Genomic DNA, 18917 nt, shown 5'->3' with positions numbered 1-18917 from the left:
TTGCGTCCCCTGGTGAGTGGTAGGCAGGGAATGTTTGGATGCCCTTCTGTTCTTTTTTGTTGTTGTTTTCCCTTGTATTGTCTATTCTCTCCAAGGGTGGATTCAGCTTCTATTAACAGCTAAGTTCATCGCTTGCTGATTGCCGAGGCATTAACCTTGATATATAACTTTTTAATTAATTCCAGGGAGGAAGAGCAGGCCCTGAAATTGACCCTGCCCTCCCATATCTGTTAAACTCCGGTTGCTTTAACCAACAAGCCGAAAAATCAAGCAAACCAAAAATTCACCCAACCCTCAAGTTCATCCCCAAACGGTTTTTGGATCAATGTGCAATGTTTTGACTTAGTCACTCCAGCCAATGACAATAGTGATACTGTTTAGACAAAGTCTGAATGTTCACTGATGTCTCCAGGTGTTGAAAGGAACACGAACCTTTAGATTAGTGTCATGATTAAAATGCTATTTATGAACAGATCCAGCAGGCTAACTTTTTTTTTTCTAGACAAACTAACTCAGAAAGAGGCAGCAGGAAGCCAGGGGTGAGGTGGGTGAGAAGGTCTGCCCTGGGCTAGAGTAGGTGAGAGGTGCTTCCTGGATGAACCCGCTCAGCTCCAGGCTTCAGATCTAGTAGGGGCAGAGGGTGGGGAAGGCCCCAGCAGGACTCCAGGACCGCTTTTCCTTTCTGGAACACACAGATTGCAAGCTCTGCTCAAGTTGCTATTCACGTGATACTCAGTATCCTGTGACTGAGTAAGCAGACACACTTGGCTGGCTATCTACGGCCTTGCTTATGCTTACAAATTTAATTTTCCAAGGCAAATAGATGTTCCAGTAGATGGAGATTCTGTACCAAGGATGTCCAGGTTTGGACATGACTTGTTTTATGAAGAAAAAGATTTACAATATAAGAAATTTGTTCAGATATATTTCCCCCCTACTTATTAGTAAATCAAAAAGTAAATGATAATACTGGAGTAAGCTAAATTATTTAGGTTTTTTTGCAAAGCATTAGTATAAGAGGGGGAAATCAGACTACAATATGCCAGTCTCCACCCCCTCCCCACTGCCAGATGGGGAGGCAGAGCTGGCCTGTGTGGTCCTCACGCTGTAGAACTGTTTGAACTTCCTCAGGCCCCTGCAGAGTGGCTCAGGGGCCTGCCTCACCTCTGTCTGGCTGTTCCAGAGAGTTTATTCAGCTGCCTTAACTTCTTTTGTTTATTTTTAGTCATAAAAAAAATTAAGATTGTTTTTTAAAAGAGCCATTTTAGGTTCACAGCAAAGTTGAATTGAAGGTACAGAGATTTTCCCACTATCCCCCCAACCCCCTTGCTGGTCCCTACATGCACAGCCTCCACTGTGATCAACATCCCCGACCAGAGTGGACATTTGTTACCATATATGAACCTGCAGTGACATTGTTATTACCCAAAGTCCATGGTTCACATTGAGGTGCTCTCCTGATGATACACATTCTATGGGATTGGACAAATGTGGTGACATGCATCCATTATTATGGCATCATGCAGAGTATTTCACTGCCCTAAAAATCCTCTGTGTGTTAGTCGCTTCAGACATGTCCAACTCTTTTCAACCCCATGGGCTATATAGCCCACCAGGCTCCTCTGTCCATGGGATTCTCCAGGCAAGAATACTAGGGTGGGTGGCCATTCCCTTCTCCAAGGGATCTTCTAACCTAGGAATTGCACCTGTGTCTCCTGTATCGCAGGCAGTTTCTCTACCTTCTAAGCCACCAGGGAAGCCCTGTGCTCCACCTATTTAGAAAAATATGAAATGCTTCATTTGAATTTGTATGTTATTCTTCCTCAGGGGCCGTGCTCATCTTCTCCATGTCTCTAATTTTACTGTAGTGCTGCTGAAAAGAGCACGGAACTTCTTTTTAGGAGGCCAAGTCAAAAAACCTTTCCCTTCTTGAGAACCAGCCCTCAGATGGAGTGACTGGAGGGCTGAAGAAACAGTTCAGGTCAACTTCACATTGCCCTGACCACACCACTGCTTTGTGTTGGTGGGGAAGTCACTTTCTACCTTCTGCAAGAACCTGCAGAGGACTCAAGTCTCTGGCAGCAATTTCTGGGTTGAAACCACATGGATTTTGCTCCTGAGGGCAGGATCCATGCTTTTTTAAGAAAATGTTTGTCTCTGTATCTCTAGTTCTGGGCACAGAATTGATACACCATAAATGTTACTCAATGGACATGAGTTTGAGTAAACTCCGGGAGTTGGTGATGGACAGGGAGGCCTGGCGTGCTGTGATTCATGGGGTCGCAAAGAGTCGGACAGGACTGAGTGACTGAACTGAACTGAACTGAACTGAAATGTTTGTTGGGCTTCCCAGATGGCGCTAGTGGTAAGGAACCCACCTGCCAATGCAGGAGATGTAAGCAATGTGGGTTTGATCTGTGGGTGGGGCAGATTCCCTGGAGGAGGGCATGGAAACCCACTCCAGTATTTTTGCCTGAAGGATCCCATGGACAGAGGAGCCTGGCAGGCTACAGTCCATGGGGTCTCAAAGAGTTGGACACGACTTAAGCGGCTTGGCTTGCATGCAAGCAAACATTTGCTGAATTAAACTGAATAAACTAGGACCCAGGGGGAAATACTGGACTTTGGAGTATTATCTTTATTAATGACAAAGATATGTCCCTAGTGCATGTTTAACTACCATAAATGTGTCTATCAGAACTAGGAATAACCCAGGAAGTAGGGATTAAATGTTCTCTCCAATCACTCCCTGCCAGGAGCCTCCCTCCCTCTCCTCCTCCCAGTGGGATAGATTATACTGTTTTGGCTCCCATGAAGGATTGAGGCGTTCCTATTATTTGCTTGCTTTCTTCTTGGCATTGCTTAGAATAGTTCTCAGTACACTGCAGGGAGTCAACATGAAATGAGTGACTAAATGATGGTTACTCACCCCAGGGATGGGACAGCCTTGCAAACATCAGCTGGGATTGCCCTCTGCAATCCTAGAGTGAGACACGTGGGGGTCCAGACCTATAGCCTTCCATTCTCTTCCGGAGCTGGGGCTGACTCTGTCCTGGTTAGGGGCTCCTCCTCAGTCTGTTTTTAATCTCCATCCTTCTAGACCACCTTTATTATAATGAGTTGTATCCATAAGAAGTTAGTTCAGTGCTACTTCTAAACATTTTATTTTGCAAACCAAGCATGCATTATTCTTTAATACTTCCTACTAGTTTACGCTTCCTGGATTTTAGCTCATTCTAATGACACTCTCCCTCACTTTCCTAAAAATCCTTTAAAATATTTGAAAATCACTTTTGCTCAAGATAAGCAGAAGAAAGTCCTTGTGGGCCACCAACTCCTCTCTTTAATCACTGGCTACAGTAAACTTTCAGTCTCTCTTTTCCCCATCCCCACCCACCCATTGCCATAGTTGTGGCTTACTTACCACTACATTGCTGATTTTTGCATAGTGTCTATTTGCTCTTAGATTCAAGATTGGCCCTTCTCTGTCTAGCCCTTTAAAGTAGGGAAATGTATTTTCCAGGCTCCCTTGCCTCCTCACTGCTAAATTAAGTCATTGGGAGGAATTGGTATAAGACTAGAAGGCAAGAGGAAGGGAGAAGCTGAGGTATTTCCACCCATCCCCAGCCCCTACTTTGGTTTGTGTGCCCACTGCTGGCTGCATCTCCTCCATGGACCCAACGAGATAGTCCTCACCCTGGGACACGACCTGTTGTCTCTCCATCCCCAGGGGGAGTAGAAAAGTCCACTTTTGTTCCCCTCAAGATTTCTTTCCTGTGTCCTCTTTGGTTTCTAAGCCTGACATTTACCTTCATAACCAATATGCATATGCATGTGTTCTCAGTCCTGTCTGACTCTTTGCAACCCCATGGACTGTAGTCTGCCTCTGTTCATGGAATTTTCCAGTCCAGAATACTTAGGTGGGCAGCCATTTCCTCCTCTAGGGGATCTTCCCAACCCATTTCAGGTGGATTCTTTACCATCTGTGCCACCAGGGAAAAATAAAATGAAATAAATATTAAAATAATAAAACATTTTAAAAAGAGAAAAAGTTACATGAAACACTGATTCAAAAATAATCAGTATTTTTGAATCAATATTGATTCAAAATCAATACTGCGTCAAGTATGTAGGAAGGTCAGTCATGTGAGTGTGGTGTAGGTGTAGCAGGCAGTGTTTGAGCAGAGGATGTACAGAGAGCAAGAGAGCACCCATCTTGAGTGGCCTGACTATACAGCAGGCATGAATAAACTACAACACTGATTTTATATTTTCATACATCAAAATGCTGATAATAGAGACTGACCTTTGAAAAACATCCAAGAGCTGTTTTCAGGTAAGTAAACATTCAACTCAGTTTCTTTCTCTTCTCAACACCTTGAGAGTCCCTTGGACTGCAAGGAGATCAAACCAATCAATCCTAAAGGAAATCAATCCTGAATATTCAATGGAAGGACTGATGGTGAAGCTGAAGCTCCAATACTTGGCCACTCCATGCTAAGAGCTGACTCAGTAGAAAAGACCCTGATGCTGGGAAAGACGGAAAGCAGGAGAAGAAGGGGACGACAGAGGACGAGATGGATGGATGGCATCACCGATTGAATGGACATGAGTTTGAGCAAACTTTGGGAGATGGTGAAGGACAGGGAAGCCTGGTGTGCTGCAGTCCATGGGGCTGCAAAGAGTTGGGCACAATTGAGAGACTGAACAACAACAACACCTATAGTCCACACAGCTATCCAAAGTGTGGGGCTGTGGTCAGCTGACTGGATTTACAGATTCCAAGTTGGCCATCTCAGTCAGACTGGAATGTGATTCTTTGCACTCACTGCTGAAGACTGCATTGGAAGGCAGTGGAATTCAGTAACACACAGGGATCTCGATAGGAAGGATGCGCTAGCTGGACTTACTGAATCTGCCATTTGAGTAAGTCTCGTGGACTTGAAGACACAATTCATTTAAATGCTTCATTGTGTGAATAAATTCTATGCTCAAAAATGTTGCTATCTTTAACTATAAATTCAATTAACTAACCAGGATAGAAAAATATAACTCTTAGACAGGCTAGATAATCAAATAAATCTCATTAGCACAGTCTCTCACAGTGGAAAGCTGCAGGAAGCCAAATTGTCACCTGAGTGATCCTGGATTAAGAACCTAGTAGCATATTAATAGTTCTAGGACTCAGATATTGGATGATCTGGGCTCTGACAGCCAGGTATGTCCTTCTCCTCAGTTGGGCCCTCTATGTCCTCATTGACCTCTGCTGCTGCTAAGTCACTTCAGTCGTGTCCGACTCTGTGCGACCCTATAGACGTCTGGCAGCCCACCAGGCTCCCCCGTCCCTGGGATTCTCCAGGCAAGAACACTGGAGTGGGTTGCCATTTCCTTCTCCAGTGCATGAGAGTGAAAAGTGAAAGTGAAGTCGCTCAGTCGTGTCTGACTCTCAGCGACCCCATGGACTGCAGCCTACCAGGCTCCTCCATCCATGGGATTTTCCAGGCAAGAGTACTGGAGTGGGGTACCATTGCCTTCTCCGCATTGACCTCTAATCCACCTCAAATAAATTCACCCTAGTCTCCTGGGATGATACCAACAGGCACAGCCAAAGCTTGTTTCTGAAACTCCCTCCTTTCTGTGCTTCTGTGGGTGATCAACTCATTCCTCCATAAAATATGTTAATACTTCAGTCGTGTCTTGCTCTGCCCCAGGAATCATTCTGTCTCACTGACTCTTAGATTGGACATGCACGTAGACCATAAATATCTCTTGAATATTTATTCCAAGGTAAGCAATAGAAATGGCTCTTCTTCAACCTACTGGGCGATTTGGCTTTATGATTTAACCCCTCTCCCTTTTCCAAATGTTTAGGACACCCTTCTATCTCTCCTACTCACAGTCTTTGCCTACCAAGCAGACTCCAAATACGGATGGATTTGCCCTCCTGAACAATCTCTCCCACAGAGAGCAGAGCGATGGGATGGTCTAACCCAAATGTTCTGATTCCTGATGATTCCTTTCTTATTAAGTTGCTTTCTGAGAGGGTATGGACACCTTTAGAGAATCTGAATGTTCAACTTGTTCCTGTAAAGCTCGATTATTCCTGGGAAGTGAGATGTTGGAAAGCTGGGGCGGGGGGGGGGGGGTGGCTGGGAGACATACAGCTGAGGTGAGCTCACGTTAGTGGCCATCTCTGTGAGGTCTGCCCACCCCGTTCCCACACTGCAACCTTGCACTTGTAAAGCCGTTCATCTTTAGCACAGCTTGGCCCCTGCGCAATGGATCCAACCTGTAGCTTGCATTGCCCCACCTGGATTTGGAGCCCAACCCATGACATAGATACCTTTGACAGGCGAAAAAACTAATTAGCAAGATGCCAGATAGAATGACCCAGAAAAGCTTGTCCTTCTGGAAAGTCACTGTTCTCATATGAACTCTTGAGAAATTTGTCCTTAGGAGCTCAGCCAGGAAACCTATGAAGTTCGTGTTATGAACCTGTGAGGCTCAGGTCTCCAGGCCAGGGGCCCCTCCAAGGGCAAAGCCAGTGTGGAAGAGCCATTTTACCGTCTTTACAAGAACCGGGACACTGAGAGATGTTTAGAACAAAGCTTTGGTGATGCAAAATCACTGACACGCTCAGCTGCTTAATGAAAGTAAGTCCAATTACGTTAGCTATATTTTGCAGAACTTTGGCTACTAAAACCGGAAAATGGACAACACATTTTAGAAAAACGTTCAAGTCTTGAAATCACAAAGGATTTCTTTGTATAAGTAAGTCAGTTTATAATACCAGTGATGTCCAACAGAAATATAATGTGAGCCACAAATTTTAATTTTAAATTTCCTAGTAGCTCCATTTTAAAAAGTAAAAAGAAATAGGTGAAGTTAATTTCTAGAGCAGGTTTTTCCAAGTCTAAGAAGGATTTGCTTCCTCCTGGTTGAGGGGATAAATTTTAGCCCTAATGTCTGGATTCCATGAGCCCTAAGGCAAGTCATATTTACATCCGTTAACGACTGAACTCCACCATAAGGAATGTGGTTTGGAGGCCATGGGGTCAGAGGTAGCAGGAAAAAGAGAAAGAGCCTGTAATGGAAGCATTTGACTTCATTTGAAAAATGTGGTCCTAATTTAAATGAGATTACTTTCCTTTGTCATTAACTTTGCTAAATTAAATCCTTTGAGAAGAGAGGCCACATTATTCTTCTTATCAAAACTTGTCTACAGCTTGCTCTGTGAATGCCCATGTTAAGACAAGCTTGAAAATTCTCAGAGCAGCTTGTCAACAGCTTGGCACTCATGACCTTCCTTTCAATCCAAGATCAAGCATTTAAACTGTGTGGCTAACAGGGTTGTGGTTGTTATCTAGTCACTCAGTCATATCTGACTCTTTGGCAACCCCATGGACTGTAGCCCACCAGGCTTCTCTGCCCATGGGATTTCCCAGGCAAGAATACTGGGGTAGGTTGCCATTTCCTTCTCCAGGGGATCTTCCCAACTCAAGGACTGAACCTGCTTCTCCTGCCTTGGCAGGCAGATTCTTTACCACTGAGCCACCTGGGAATGCAATATATAGTAAAAAATTAACATGTGACATATGTGTTATTATGTGATAAAAATTCTAAGGAGAGAAAAGAGTATGTTTTATTTAACTCAGTATATTAGAAACATTATCATTTCAACTTTTAATTAGTATAGTATAAAATTTTTAATGAGATGCTTCACATTCTAGTTTCAGGTTTTTTTTCCTTGTTCTTTTCTTTCTTTTTTTTTTTGGTACCAAGTCTTTGAAACTCAGTGTAATTTACACTCACAGAACATCTCAATTCAGACTAGTTGCATTTCAAGTTGTCAATATATACATGTGGTTAGTGGCTACTATATAGGACTGTGGCATTTCACAGACTTTCTGATTAACTGAAATTCTATAATTTTGAAATGTGACTCATTCTTAACTCACCTTCACCAGGGCTTCCTGGTATGGCTGGGGAATCTCATGTGAACAACCTGTGAATGATCTAACTCCCTTGTGTCCTCCCGGGGCTATTCCTGCTTCCTCTCTGTTTTGTATACTCAGCCAGAGTGACTGCTTCAAAGTCTGGAGTAGATACCATCTGTTCTCTGCTCAAAACATTTCCACAGCTCCTATCCCAGTCTTTTTCATGGCTTAACACGGTCCAACCCCTGCCTACATCTCTGATCTCATTCCCTACCATCCTCTCCCTCATTTGCTCAGCAACACAGCTTCTTGCTCTTCCTCGACCATGCCAAGAACACTCCTTGCCCCAGGGTTTGCACTTGCTTCTCCTGTTCTGCGGGAATCCTCTCCCTACATCTTCCCAGACAGTTTACTCTGTACTGTCTACACAGATGTCACTTATCAGAAGGGCCTCCTTGATCCCTCTATGCAATATCCCTTAAAAAGGGTTTTTCTGAAGGCCCCCTTAGCATCACCCTGCACCCTCATCCCCTTCTTACCTGATTTAGTGCTTTTCATAGCACTTGCTTATTTATTAGTCTATTTTCTGTCTCCCCCACCGACTTCACTAGAAAGTGAACTCTGTGAGGGCAGAGACTGTCTCTTTGACTTTGGAGGCCCCGATGACAGAGCAGCAATAGTACCTGGCACATAGTAGGAGCTCAACAAATTTTGGTGAATGAATAAAAGGGAGAAACCATCCTTGGTCAGAAATGCTTATGGGAATTATGGGCTCTCATAACAGTGATCAATTTATATCTAAGGTTCTTAATTGAGTTTAGTCTTTGGACTAAGTAAGTGTTCCCTGCACTGGGAACTCATCTGAGGAGAAATGAAATGGCCACACATCTGGGTTACTCGGCCTCACACAGGGGTCTCCCGCTTGACTCCCTGATTGCTATTCTTATCTTTCTCCACCTGTTGCAGGCCTGGACTAGAAACACTTTGTTTTATTTGATGAACCACTAACTGATAGTCGTCCAACAATCCTAGACATGTTTCTTTGTTGGGGGCTCCTGCTCAGAATACCTCAAATTGCTTAAAACCAGCTCAGGGATCTCATCAAATTCTGTCCTGTGACTTTCTAATTGTCCTTCTCATTATCAGTGTTTCCACATTCCCTTCAGGAATGCAGGGAGGGACGCGCCACATGTGTTCATTGGTCGCTGGTATTCACAACAATTTCTGTCTGTGTCGGGCATGCACAGACACAGCTCTCCAAGCCTGCTTCATGCTTCTCATGCCCCTGAGAAGATTGGGGCAGCTGCTTCAGAAAAAACCATTTAACTGGACTCATAAGTGCCTTCCTGTATTAACTCTGTGAGGTCCTGAAGTATCGGCCCTAATTCGTCTATGCTCTCCTGTGGGCCTCACAGGACCCACAGCCCAGGGCTGTGAAGTCTCTGGTCAAGGGTGGAATGAGGCCTGTGGCCATGGGACGGACATGGTCACTGGTCTCCAACCCCAGTGTCCCCCAGATGTTCTGTGGACACCACGTTCTAGCCAGGTGAACTGTGTGCCCTGCAGGGCTTCTGCCGGGTGTCTGTGGGACCTGACCACCAGGAGACCACAGCCATCGGCATGCTTGGAACTCCTCAGAGGGATAGATCTCATTGGGAAACACACTGTCACTCTATCCAGCTCAAATGACTGGTAGAGAATATGCTTCTGGGACACAAAGAACAGAGTGTCGACACAGCTAATACATCCTTTCTGTAAGAATGTACAAAGGTATACTAGCCATGGAAGATCAGAAACTACCTGTCAGTGTTAAGCAAATTATTTAGAATTTAATAAAATCTGTGAAATTTATCCCTTCTGTTTGCACAGCTGAGTCAATGTTTAAAGGTAAGGTGTTCCCTGACCACAAATTTCTATGCAAAATTCTCCCTGTTATTCTCTGTCCTGTATGCTGTTTGTTTCTTTAACAGAATGTATCATAAGCCAAAATTATGTATTTGTCTCTCTTATTATTTCCTAACCTGTATCCCCTGACAAGATTGTAAAATATAAGGGCAACAGAATGCGTATATTTTACTCACCCTTGTATGCCCAGGAATATGTGACATACCTAACACACAGAAGTGCTTCAAGGTAATACTGCATGCGTTCTGAGTCATTTCACTCGTGTCCGACTCTTTGTGACCTTAGCTTGCCAGGCTCCTCTGTCCATGGGATTCTCCAGGCCAGAATACTGGAGTGGGTTGCCATGCCCCCCTCTAGGGGATCTTCCTGACCCAGGGATTGAACCTGTATCTCATTATGTTTCCAGCAATGCAGGCTCTTTACCGCTGAGCCACCAGGGGAAGCGCAAAGGTGATATTAATTATTAATATTAATTCAATGAGTAAAGCAGTGACAGCCTTTCAACAAACATCTTTAAACAAAACTGCTACATCAAGATAAAGCTTTTTCCACAAGTCACTATTGTCAATATCAATTTCAAAAGTTTAAATGCTTTTTCAAAGAGTTGTCTAAATCTGTCCAGCAGGTAAAACCTTTTCATTCTTGAGAGGAGATTTATCTAATGAGGCAAAGAATAACTTGTGTTCTGAAAATTTATATTCATATAATATTGATTTATTAAAGTTTGTAAACTTTGCCAAGTTTTACCCAGCGAGGGGAGGACAGAGAGGATGCTAGCTTAAAAAGGTTCAGGAATGTGAGTTAAGGTTGGATTGGAGCTCAACACTCTGTGACCCCACTGGCCAGATTAGGACACTGAGCTTGATTCGGTTCAGTTCCCTAGGAGGTCATCAGTGACCCACAGCACTGCAGGTGGTCTGGTAAGAATTAGATAGGGTTCTTGTGCTCTATGGTCTTGTAGTCTGCAGGAGGGTGACAAACGACCATTCTGACAAGCACTCAGATAGAGGATGGACACTTCCCCAAGGAGGTCAGCCCCTGAAGGGCCCCATGTTAGGGCTTTGGTACCTGCTGTTCCCACTCTTGGAACAGATTCCACCCCCAGATTTTCCAGACCACCTCAGAACTCTTCAGGTCATCCACTCTGTCACAATTTCTCTGTTTTCTTGTTGGCGCTTACTATTGCCTTGGGCTTCCCTGATGGCTCAGACGTTAAAAATCTGCCTGCAGTGTGGAAGACCTGGGTTCAGTTCCTGGGTCAGGAAGATCCCTTGGAGAAGGGAATGGCTACCCACTCCAGTATTCTTGCCTGGAGAATTCCACAGACAGACTACAGTCCATGGGGTAACAAAGAGCTGGACGTGGCTGAGTGACTAACAACAACACTATTACCTGAAATGATCTTGATATGTGTCTGGTGTCGGTCTTGTCCTTCAGGAACGAGAGCCCTGTGAGAGCAGGAAGCTGGTCTTCATGCTGCACTGGTGGAGGCAAGTGCCCAGAAAAGTGTCCGGTACAAGGTCGGAAACCAGTGAATGCTGTGGGGGAACTGAAGGGCTTGGCCGCAGTAGGGGCTGTTGGAACTCTTGACTGTGAGGTGACAAGATGAAAGTGTTCTGGAAAATGTTTCTGGCAGTGGAGTGTAGAATAAATTATGTGGGACACAGACTTGGGGCAAAAAGAATAAGAAGATTCTTGAAGTAACTTAGACGTGAGTGCCACAGCTAAGGATTGGATTGTAGTCAGAGGCACAGAAGGCAGGGTGAATGTTGAAAGAAGAGACCCCACTCACATTGGCCACCTTCCTAATCCTCACAGGTATAGCTCTTTCTGCCTCAGTTTTTTAAAAAATAATTTTATGTATTTGTTTACTTATTTGGCTGCGCTGGGTCTTCGTTGCTGCGCAGGCTTTTCTCTGGTTGTGGCGAGCATGGTCTGCTCTTTAGCTGTGCTGCACGGGCTTCTCACTGCGGGGGCTTCTCTTGTTGCAGAGCACAGGCTCTAGAGCTTTCAGCTTCGGGAGTCCCCCTCAGTTTTCATAGTTATTCCCCTTCCTGAAACACTCCTTCCCCAGATCTTTGCATTTTATTGAGGTTTCTATTCTTTCCTTATACCCTTATCTGAAAGCATCCCCTCCCTATGCCTGGGGTTTGACTTTCTTTCCAGCACATTCACCCCTTACCATATATCACACAACGTCACACATGATGTGGAAACTCCCTAAGGCCAGGAGGACAAGAATGCCACCTGCCTTGTTCCCCACTGTATCGCTGACAGATGACACATGGCAGGAATTCAACACATATTTGCTGAGGGAGTAAACGGATTAGATTAGATATGAAGATGGTTAATGAGGGAGACTATCAAGGGAGACCAGCGTTATTAGGAAATTAAAATAACAGAAATAGACACCTTGCTAGAAGTTATGGGTCCATAACTTCATTAAGACAGATTCAGCTAAGCATCTATTCTACAGCATCATAGAGTGCCTGACACATAATAGACCCTTAGTCTAAGGCGAATGAAAGAACATCTTGTAGGCTCTTCCAGTTACTGTGTATTGATAAACTAATTGATTAATTAATTAATTAAAATGATGTCCTCAATGAAGAATTTCCTTTCTTTAGAGATTTCACCAATTCATACTGGTTTTACCACTGTTTTGCTAGTACTAGTGAGGCTTTGCTGGATTTAATCATCTGTACCCCAGATTATTCCAAAGTTTTCTTAATGGTTGACTCGGGAGTTACAATCATCATCTTAATTTACAACAGTCTAGTTTGAATTAATAGTGCGTGTGCTCAGCCACTGTCATAGCCAACTCTTTGTGACCCCATGGACTGTCGCCTGCCAGGTTCCTCTGTCCATGGGATTTCCCAGGCAAGAATACTGGAGTGAGTGGCTATCTCCTCCTCCAGAGGATCTTCCAGACCCAGCAACCGAACCCAAGTCTCTTGTGTCTCCTGCATTGGCAGGTGGATTCTCTGCCACTACTGCCACCTATGAAGTCCATTTTGAATTAATAACAGCTTAACAATAAGTAGACACACACTTTGCTCCAGTGTAGCTCCATTCTCTCCCATCTCCTTTGCTGTTGTTGTCAAACAAATCACATCTTTTTACATTGTTTGACTGTCAACACAGATTTATAGTTATTTTATGTGGTTGTCTTTCAAATCAAATAGAAGGAAAAAGGAATTAAAAACAAAAAACACAGTTATGCTGCCTTTTATATTTATTACATAGTTATCTTTTGCCAGTGCTCTTTATTTCTTCATATGGGTTCATGTTACTGTAAGCTTTCACTTAAGCTTGAAAATCCTTTTAGTATTTTTTTGTAGGGCAGGTTTGCTAGTAACAGATTTTCTTTTTCAGTTTTTGTTTATCTGGGAATATCTTGCTTTCTTTCTCATTTTTGAAAGGTAGTTTTGCTGGACCTAGAATTCTTGATGGACAGTCTTTCTCTCAGTATTTTGAATACATCATCCCACTGCCTTCTGGTTTCCATGGCTTCCGATGAGAAATCAGTTTTTAATCTTCTTGAAAGTCTTCTGTACATGATGAACCACTTCTTTCTTGCTGCTTTCAAGATTCTTTCTTTCCCTTAAGCTTTGGTTATGATTTAAGTGTTCTCTTAGATTATGATATGATTATTATCTGTGTTCATTTTTTAATTCATTCTACTTGGCGTTGTTTTTGTTGTTGTTGTTTTCAGCTTCTTGGGTGATTGGTGTTTTCCATAGAATTTGGGAAGTTTCCAGTCATTATTTCTTCATTCTTCTTTTTAATCCTTTCTCTCCTCTTCTTCTGGTACTCTCATTATGCATATTTTGCTATTCTTGTATTGTCCTTCAGCTCTCTGATACTCTGTTCATTTTTCTTCATTAGTTTTTTTTTTTTTCCCTCAAACTGGATAATGTCAACTGACCTGTCTCAAAGTTCATTGATTTTTTCCTGTTGCCAACTCAAACATGCTGTTGAACTCTAGTGACTTTTTCCATTTCAGTACTGTACTTCTTAACTCCAGAGTTTCTACTTGGTTCTTGTTAATAATTTTCATCTCTTTATTTGGTAAGCCATTTTTCTCATATTTTGCTCTAGTTCTTTAGGCATAGTTTTCCTAAGTTCTTTGAACATATTTCAAATAGCTAATTTAAAGCCTTTGTTAAGTAAGCCCAGCATCTGGGCTCCCACACAGACAGTTTCTATTGACTGCTTTTTCCTCTGAGTATGGCCAAACTTTCTTGTTTCTTTGCGTGTTTCATATTTTTTTGTTGTTGAAAATGGTACATTAAAAAACATAACACGGGAACTCTGGAAATCGATGTCTCTCCACTCATCATCTAGTGTTGTTGGTGCTTTGTTTAGTGATGACCTGTTTTCTGAACTAATTCTGTAGTTTAATTCTGTATATTTTGTCTTGTGTGGCTATTAAAGTCTCCGCTTATTTAGCTTTGTGGTTAATGATTGGACAGAAGCCTGGTTTTTAAAAAATAATTTGATTTAGGTATTTAATATTTGTTTCTGGCTGTGCTGGGTCTTCGCTGCTGTGTGGGCTTTTCTCTTGTGGTGAGCGGGGCCGCTCTCCTGTTGCAGCACGCCGGCTTCTCAGTGCGGAGGCCTCTCTTGCTGTGGAGCACAGGCTCTAGGGCGTGAGAGCTTCAGTGGTTGCAGCACGTGGTGTCGTAGTTGTGGCTCCCAAGCTCTCCTGCACAGGCTCAGTAGTTGTATATGGGCTTAGTTTCTCTGCAGCATGTGGGATCTTCTCAGGTCAGGAATCGAACCCATGTCTCCTGCATTGGAATGTACATTCTGTACCCCGAGCCACCAGGGAAGCCCCAGAAACCTGAGTAAATGCTTGGGACTAGTAAGCCTCACGGTCTTTGCTGAGGAACTCTGTGAGTCTCTGGGAAACACCTTTGACATTCAGACAGGCAGATTCCAAACTCGGTCTTAGCCTTAACTTCCTGCTTGTGTAGAGCCTCAGGGTCAGCCTGGTCCTTCTTGGGTCTTTCCTGAGCACGTGCATAGCCCTGGACATGCATGTAGCACTCTAGATTCCCAGGAACATGTCAAAGTTTTTCAAGGTTCTCTATAGATATCTCCGGAAAAGGGAATGGCACCCCACTCCAGTACTTTTGCCTGGAAAATCCCATGGACGGAGGAGCCTGATAGGCTGCAGTCCATGGGGTCGCTAAGAGTCAGACACGACTGAATGACTTCACTTTCACTTTTCACTTTCATGCATTGGAGAAGGAAATGGCAACCCATTCCAGTGTTCTTGCCTGGAGAATCTCAGGGACGGGGAAGCCTGGTGGGCTGCCGTTTATGGGGTCTCACAGAGTCGGACATGACTAAAGTGACTTAGCAGCAGCAGCATAGATATCTCATTCCCCAGATATTTCTTCTAAGATTTTTGGCTAGCCTACTGTTTGACCCAAATATTATTTGCCACCTTAGGCAGCTGTACTGTTTTCGACTAATGCCTCTGGGCAAAGGATTTTTTCACAGTGAGTAAAACTTCAAGTCAATTTAAATAAAGACAACTTTGTGAGTGGGTCTCCCAAGAACCACCAGGTAGATCAAATAATAACAATCACCTGGGAATAGGGCTTTGAAGGGGTTTCAGCCCCATCTGCCTCCTCCTGTGGTTGCCAGGCTGCTGATTTTCACTGCACTTGTGGGCTGTTGGTATCAAAGCTACTGTTGAGTTGGGGAGGGGAAACACAGCAAGTTAAAATGTCATACAACTTGCTGCTCTTTCTGAAATTCAGCCTTGTTTCTTGAATAAACTCTTCTCAGTTTGCCACAAGTCTTTGATTAATTTCCAGAGTTCTGAAAAAAGTTGATTCTGACAATTTTTTGCCAGTGTTCTAATTGCTTTATAGAAAAGATTATTCCAGAGGTCTTTTCTCTGCTGTTTTTGCTGACATCCCTCTACAGATTCTTCCAATGAAATTCATTCTTGACTGATCATCTGAAGCCCCAAATAGTTTAGATTTGTTCCGAGTTTTCAAGAAATGAGTTTTCTGAGACAAATATTTGTTCTCGTGAAACCACCAAGGAGACAACGTACATACAAACAGATAAGCCACAGAAAATGATAAATTGTTCATGGCTTTCTACAACTTTCATCATTACTTATGTCTTTTTACCTGTTTGTTTCAGCATGGCACCGAGTAACTTGAAAATACCTGGTGACGTTTCAGCTGCCTGTGTCAGCTCCCCATCTCCTCTCTGGGCCCAGGCAAGCTTGGAGCAGAAGGAGACTGAGATAGAATTTGTCCCCAGAAGCCCCTCACTGTTGTTCATCTTTGCTGTATTAGTTTGCTCAGGCTGCTGTAACAAACTCCACAAACTAGGTGGCTTAGCCAACTGAAACTGGTTTACTCACAGCTCCAGAGGTTTGAAGTCCAAGATCAAGGTGCCAGCAGGTTTGGTTTCTCCTGAGGCCTTTCTCCTTGGCTTACAGATGGCCACCTTCCTGCTGTGTCTTCACATGGCCTTTTCCCTGTGTACACATTCTCCAGTGGTGTCTTCCTCTTCTTTTAAGGACGTCTATCCTGCTGGATTAAGGCTCCATACTGATGATCTGACTTAACCTTAATTACCTCCCTAAAGGCTTTGTCTCCAAATATAGTCACACTGAGGGTTAAGCCTTCAACATATGGATGTGGGAGGGACACAGTTTAGTCCATAATAAGTGCTGACATACAGGAATTAGGTTCTCCATAAACATTTTCACTGATTATATGCATCTTCTTTTGTCCCTTGCCCTTTATGCTTCTGTACCATTCTTTATCCCTATTTAAGTATTTCCCAGACTAGGCACTATGGCTTCTGGTCTATTGGAAGAGTAGCAGCATGTGAAGCTGCCAGACTAATCTTAATGCCAGAGTTCAAATCCCTACTCTGGTACCAAGTGGCTATGTGACCTTGATCGAGACAGTTAAGTCACCAATTTTCTCCTGCTTTTGCATTGCATTCTTGTATGCTTTAGCAACCTTCACTTTCACTTTAGTGACATTCCCTTTACTTTTCTCTATTCTCTATGCCCTAGATTTGTCACCAACTCCTACTACTACAACACTCTTGCATCAGTATCTGTGTGGCATGTCTGGGGGGGCTCAATACATCCTTGTAAATGAACTGGTTAAATAGTTCTGAGTGCTCTCCACCTCTGCCCAAGTTATATATATATATATCTCTGTAGGTGCTGTGCTTGCTATTGCTGCTCAGGCAAGAGAGGTATTAGCATTGTTGAATAATTTGGTCCAAGAAGGCAGGGGAGATGCAGCACAGAGATGGCTAATGGGGAGGTAACTGGGATTACACCAGAAACTGGGAGTCCCCTCACATGTATTTACTCAAACAACTTTCACTAAGAATCTGCCTGTTCCAGTTCAGTTCAGTTCAGTCACTCAGTCGTGTCTGACTCTTTGCGACCCCATGGACTGTAGCACGCCAGGCTTCCCTGTCCATCACCAATTCCCAGAGTTTTCTCAAACTCATGTCCAATTGAGTTGGTGATGCCATCCAAGCATTATGAAAAAGTGATGAGCCAGAGCACACACTAGGGTCTTTTATGACCTTAGGATTAAATTTGACATGAACCATCGGACTGTAGAAAAAAAAAAGATGGCCTGGGTTTATATCTTGGATTTGTTAGTTATTTCTTTCTGAGCATAGGCAAGTCACTTCGTTTCTCAAAGTTTCAGTAATTCCATTTTTCAAAGAGGAAATAGGATCAGGTGTCCTACATGGCTAGTTCTACTACATTGGCTCTCACTTTCTAGAATTCTGTCTCACTGGGATCCTGCCTAACATAAATCTGTTTTTGAGCTTGATTTTAGCACAAGGCTACTCTACCCGGCAAGATGGAAGGAGAGACTTACATAAATGTGGGAAAAGTTTGTAGGAGAAAATTAAACCTATAGTTCACTCAGAAAATTTTCAAATGAACTTTTAAAGGAAAAAAGTCTGCATTCTTATTCGGTCACTTGATGGTGTTATTCATGAATAACTTACCTATGGTAGGGAAGAATACCCTTTAGCAGTTTAGACAAAGAGATATCCACTATGGATTATTAATCCTTAAGAGATTGACTAGGTATTCATAATAAATGCAGATTTAAGAGGAAAAACAATCTGCCCAGTGTCAAAGATGCAGTGGCTACATGTTTAAACGTTTTTATGTAGGAACCAGTTTTGTTCACTTTTCTATTCCTAACACCTAACAGCACAAAGTAGATATTCAATGGACATAATACTCCTCGCACTCCAGTAGAATTCCCTTCATGTCACCAGCTTAAAAAGAGAGACAAAACCACAACCACATTTTAATGCTGATATTGTCCCCTAAATTGTTGGAGAACTAGTTTTCATTATTTTCAGTAAATTCAATGGAAGTTGTCTTTACTTTGGAGTTAGCAATTTAAGTCTCTGGCTCTCCCAGGCCTGGCAGTGCCTCTGAGTTCAGACTTATTTGCCCTCACTGTCAGTCTTCATGGGCGGCTTCCACGTGTAAGAGCAGTGGACATAGCAGAGGCAGATGCTCAAGCTGCAGGTCAGGGTGGGATTCAAGTTCCAGCTCTGTCACTCATAACCGTGTAATTTCTGCAAGGCACTAACCTCTCTAAGCCCAGTTTCCTCATCTGTAAAAAGCGGAAGGCTCTATTACCTACCTCATAGAGTAATTGTGAAGATTAATTTTGAAAGCAAATTAAAGTACACAGTGACTGGCACAAAAAGTTAAAAGCACAGAAAGTGTTGGCTTAAAGAACTGACAGTCATGGGTAGGAAGAAGAACTCTCTATATCTTTTATGCTTTCAGGGTCTACACAGAACATTATTGTTATTATTATATTTTTAGATTTATTTTTAATATTATAGCTATCCTAAGTATTATCATTGTGAAACCTAACTGTCCAGTGATGAATGAATAGATAAAGAAGTAGTGGCATACGCACACACACACATACACAGCCTAAAAAATTAGGAAATCCTTCCATTTGCAACAACATGGATGGAACTTGACGGCATTATGCCAAGAGAGGTAAGTCTGACAAAGACAAA

At 43.1% G+C, this 18917-nt stretch overlaps 1 long non-coding RNA gene and 1 other non-coding gene across 7 annotated transcripts in view; one reads left to right on the top strand and one right to left on the bottom strand.

Moving 5' to 3' along the window:
• The window catches only part of LOC123334049, an 80001-nt gene that overhangs the window by 12606 nt on the left and 48478 nt on the right, over window positions 1-18917 (top strand). For 5 of the 6 annotated variants that reach the window (XR_006551797.1, XR_006551800.1, XR_006551796.1 and 2 more), the window contains exon 2: window positions 11280-11362. The exons of the other annotated variant lie outside the window; for it this stretch is intronic. This is a non-coding gene — a long non-coding RNA (uncharacterized LOC123334049). The remainder of the gene's footprint in view (window positions 1-11279; window positions 11363-18917) is intronic. 6 annotated transcript variants of the gene reach the window in all.
• LOC112585836 lies at window positions 1781-1885 on the bottom strand. The gene has a single exon (XR_003110416.1). It is a non-coding gene; the product is annotated as a U6 spliceosomal RNA (small nuclear RNA).

This window comes from Bubalus bubalis, chromosome 6, assembly GCF_019923935.1.
Source record: "Bubalus bubalis isolate 160015118507 breed Murrah chromosome 6, NDDB_SH_1, whole genome shotgun sequence".
NCBI classification, from domain to species: Eukaryota; Metazoa; Chordata; class Mammalia; order Artiodactyla; family Bovidae; genus Bubalus; species Bubalus bubalis.
The sequence above is the reverse complement of the archived record's forward strand: the minus strand, read 5'-3'. Positions and strand labels throughout refer to the sequence as shown.